This window comes from Elaeis guineensis, chromosome 15 (genome assembly GCF_000442705.2).
Source record: "Elaeis guineensis isolate ETL-2024a chromosome 15, EG11, whole genome shotgun sequence".
Taxonomy (NCBI): Eukaryota; Viridiplantae; Streptophyta; class Magnoliopsida; order Arecales; family Arecaceae; genus Elaeis; species Elaeis guineensis.
Window position 1 is genome coordinate 40533505 of NC_026007.2, and position 5024 is coordinate 40538528.

The following is a 5024-nucleotide window of genomic DNA, read 5'->3' on the forward strand; positions in this document are numbered from 1 at the left end:
ATTGCTCTGCCAGATCTGTTACTTTCCAGAGTTAGCACAGTTTGGATTTTTTATATTTAATGTTATCACTACTGCTTTCATGTAAAATTTGCTTGGCTTATTTTTTGTCACACAAGCTTGTTAAGCTCTGCTCTGAAAAAAATATTTATAATTTCTGCAGTCCATGTAGTTCTGTTGTTTTATGTAACAACTGTTGTTGCTTTCATATTTGTCTAGAAAGAATGTTCACTTACTCTCTTCTTTATCTTCTCTTCCTTTTGTTTGGTATTTGAAGAGACAAGCAATCAACAATGGATGTCACCGAAAATACAAAAATTTTACTCAGCCGAATCCAAGATCTCGAGCCGGGGAATGCCACCAAGATCATCGGCTATCTTCTTTTGAAGCATAGCCATCAAGAAATCATGGAGTATGCCTGTGGAACTGATATGAAGATTCTTGATCTGATCAATGAAGCCAAAGCTTATCTCTTATCATCTTCGAAGCCCCACACTTTGAATCCTATGCATGCTCTTCCTGATCAGCCAATCGAACCACCTGTCAACAATTTTGACCTTCTGCCTCCATATGCTGACTTTATTGGAGACTTCCATCGCCATGGAGAGTTTATCAGCTTCAGTGAACAGTTAAATGCTGCAAACCTCTTGGGGCACAATTCATCCAGCAGTGATCACTACCCGGAGGCAGCACCAGGTGGAGGTTTGCAAGAATTCTCTATCAAGCCTTGTCATTTTTTAAATATGGGTTACTGTGAGAATAGAATGAGCTGTAGGTTCTCTCTTGGTCAGATCATGTCTGATGGATTATCCTGTAACCATATTGCAAATATTAATGAGTTAAGTAATCAAGACCAGGCCATTCAGCCTGGGTCCCTGGAGGAGTTCGAAATGGAGATCATGGAGCTCTTAAAATCAAGGATGGGGTTGCCTGTTTCTTTAGCCACATTACCCATATTGTATCTTCAAAATTATGGGAAGTTGCTTCAGCCTGAGGTGTACCTTAGCGACAGCCAGCGGCATGTGAATGCTAGTTTCAGCTTGATACGGTTGCTTGCCCAACTAAAAAGTATTCGGCTTACAGATAGGTACCTCTTTGCTCTCTCATGGTTGTTTCTCAGTACTTCTGCATGTGTGAGGTATTATTTGCTTCTTAGTACTTCTGCATTTGTGAGGTATTATTTGCTTGGGCTTTGGCTGTCTTTGGGCTTCAGTGGACTCTGGCCATTTTGAGCCTCATGGTTTTAACCTTTAAAAGATGTCTTAAGAGAGAGAAAAAGTTCCATTCCAAATAAATCAGAGTCTTTCTTGACTATTCCTTGACTAACAACCGATGTGGGATTAAAGGTGCCCTCCTCCCGCAACAAATCCTGCCTAGATAAATGGTGTTCCACTTCAATTCTTGTGGACGAGAAACCTATATCCTAGTGAAACACAGTATAACTTTTTCACCTTTTTTTTTTTGCCTTTTTAAATCTCCATTAATTGTGGTCATAATTTAGTTGCAGACCATATGGAGAGCTTGCAGTGGCACTAGCGGAAGAGGCTCCACATTACTTGGAGTACAGGAATGAGGGAAGTGATCTAGGAGAATCACTCGGCTGGATTTATATTACTTTCCGAGCTGAAAGCAAATTCACTAATGAAGATGTTGTAAACTACTTCAGGTATTCTCCTCCTCTTCTTCTTGAAAAGGCTTAAATAATGAAACAAGTTTGCCAAGTTTTAGTGTACTACCTTTTCTCTGTGATCAGCAAGTATGGTCCGGTTCGTGGTGTGCAAATACCACGAAACGAATGTTTGGTTTTGTGAGCTTCTACCACCCGGAAACCGCACAACTTATTTTAGTGATGGGACAACCTCATTTGATTTGTGGATGCTGGGTTCTGGCTAAGCCCTATGTAGAAAAATCAAACTTACTGACAGGTCAGTATCCATGATCACTCTACTTGATCTGTCTCTGCTTTCATGATAATACCATTCTTTAATGGAAGAACAACCCACTTTTGTTAGATTAGCATGGTATCAAGGTTAGTCTATCTTCTATTACTTATTCTGGATTTTATTGGTCAGCTTTTTTTTTTTCCTTCAATCTTCCATTACTATTTAAAGGAAATAGGTCTTCAATGTCATCTTTGTCCACTATGCTGTCCAAGTTCCCAACTATAAGATGTCTACAGAAGCATATGTAGACCTAGTTAACCCAGAATAACAAGGCAAACTCAAAATATATTCAAGTGAACCCACAGCTACGATGAGCGCAGAAATGTAGGCATGCCCACTGATCTATTAGTATGGCCACTAGTTGTTTGAAGTGATTCTCTTGGGAAAGTTTCATGAGATTCACATGGTGAAAAGCCATGCATGGTGACTAAACATCCTGGGATTTGCTACAGTTGAGTGACAGCTTGAAACCCGGTCACTGTAAAGTGCCCTTGGTAATTGTTGAACTTTCAATCCAATATCAAGGCCAGCATCACATAAATTTTTAATTTTTCATATCAAACCAGTAAATAAGCCCCTGAGATGAATAAGTAGTAGTATGTTCTTCACCATGTCCATAAATCATCACGTGTCTTCTGCATTACAAGGATGACATCTGAGTACTGCCTGCAGCCTCACCATCTTGCATTCCTAGAATCCTGTAGAATCTTCTTAGCATCATATGTTGCTCGTGTATGTTTGTGTTTGTAAATCTAATTGAGCCATAGGCTTTCATGTGATACGTATTATGTACATCCATTGTAATTGGTGATTCTAAGACTTCAAATTCTAAGTCATCTATAATTTGGCAGAACAATGCATTTATTTTTAAGGATGAATTTCAGGTTTTTATTAAATCATTAATTTTGAACATTTTCTATAATGTCATGAGTTGCGCAGAAGGATGATTCTTCTTTTGATTATATGTCAGATTGTCAGCATTCAATTCAGGTTTTGATTACTGGGTAACAAATACTTATAATGTTTTCTGAAGCATGTGGTGTTGTCATGAAAACAATAGTCACCTTTGGGAGTTAGGGTTGTAAATCTAATCATACCTATTTTCCCCATTTCTAATTTTCTTTTTGATGATTTGGATTTCTCTTTTTCTTTTCTTTTCTTTTTTTTCTTTTTGGCAGAATGCATGCTGAAAAAATGGGGCTTTCAGGATCTTACCAATTTCTTGAAATGCATCCGGATATTAATGCAGGTGAGTAGGATTCGCATATTTGTCCATAATTGCTATCTTTATAGATTTGATAATCCCTTCTTTCTTTCTGTATTTATCCTTTTTTTTTTGTTTTTTTGTTTTTTTTGGGGAGATGGGATTCAAGCCCATGAGTAGCTCTAAAATATGAATAAATTCTCCACCTCTTTCAGTGTCAAGGGTTTGTCATGATTCTAGTCCTTTAAAAAAGCAACTGATTGAAGAGCATGAATATGCAATTGAACTTGAGAGAAGACGCCTCCTTAACCTGCAGCTTCTCCCTGAGCTTCCAATGCCACAGTCCAACGGTTGTCGTAGGATTGTTGAACAAAACATTCCAGAAGGTGGAAGCCCAAAAAGAAAAAGATTTGTTTATTTCTCAAAAATAAAATTCGGCTTTCTTAGAAGTGTTTACTGTCTCTCCATCAAATACTTTTTTGTGTAATGATCATGTAGATCATTTTCTTCATTGGCAGTTTATGTTCGAAACAAAGGCTCTATAAGACAGACAGGCATCAACTACAGTGAGCAAGATAGGTGAGCAAAAAGAGTAGATAATAAGTTTAAGGATGATATGTAAATATCTCAATAATTTCGCCTTGATTCTCCCATCAAATTGGGATTCTTTGCCATTTCTTTTCCTTTTATTCTGATAATGTGTTTTTGGATTTGGACCATGAATTGGGTTTAGAAAATGTATTGTTGTCAGTTGGGAACATTATTTATGGTGACTCATATCAACATTGTTTGGACTTGCTCTGAGCTATAATGTGTATATCCCTCTTGCATTCCACAGTGGGATACTTTATTGCATTGTTTTATTGAATTGTTTGAGATCAGGGAGGCATCATTTGACAACCAAATTTAATGATCCTAATCTTTTCCTACATTTGTAGCTGATGCATCTTGCTCTTTCCCTTTATATTTTACTGGGGCACCTCTTTAAATTTACAAACCAGATCTTGCTGCTATCATGTAGTAGTACACTATATAAAATCAGCACTGTTGCTCTTAAGTTTACATTGCACTTATATTCACCTTTGCAGTGGCCATATAGAGCTTGCAGATGCATTACATTGTGTAGGAAGCAGCATATTCAGTGTTTTATAGACAAACAACAGCACGGATGGTAGATTGCAGAGGAAGAATATTGTATACCAGACTGTTACAAATTGATCCAGAATTTTTTTTCTTTTTCTCTCCCCCTCTCTTGACCATTGAAAGGCTCCTGGACAAGTTCTATATACCCATCAACCACTGCGGCAGGAGTTTCCTCCACTTGATGCTTGTGAAGAAAGCACCAAAGATGATACGAAGGATCCAAGGAAAGTCACCTAGTTAGTGTACCACAATAATCTAGTGAACTCTATTGGAAAGGAGTAATCTGCGAATATAAATAGTTCAAAGATCAGATAGAAGTTGTTCAATCACTTTTACGTACACGAAATTTATTTCACTGAAGATGTAGAATATCATGATCTAGTTCTATATGTAAGCAGAGATGTTTTCTTATTTTATAAATCAAGTGTTGATTGAAGATTTGACTTTTGAATTGGTCATTTTCGATGTCATACTTGTTTTGTTGATCTCTTTGGCTAAAGCAGTGGAGAATCCCATCATTGTTGTGAGCTGCAGCCAACAGTTAATATTTCTGTGAACTTTGTTTTGCATTGTTATATTTGCTCCTTGATGTGTACTCCATGCATGTTATGTCTTTCAGTATCCAATTCTTATTGACGTTTGTGTACTTGTCTTTATGTTTTCCTTGTGTCTGTGTTTATTATTTGATGCGTAATGTTGCTCTGATGCCAACTTTATTGCATGATTCTTTCTAAAAT

General features: G+C 37.2%; 1 pseudogene; it reads left to right on the forward strand.

Moving 5' to 3' along the window:
* Window positions 1-290: 290 nt before the first annotated feature.
* Window positions 291-4296, forward strand: LOC105035745 (zinc finger CCCH domain-containing protein 18-like; annotated as a pseudogene).
* Window positions 4297-5024: the final 728 nt, after the last annotated feature.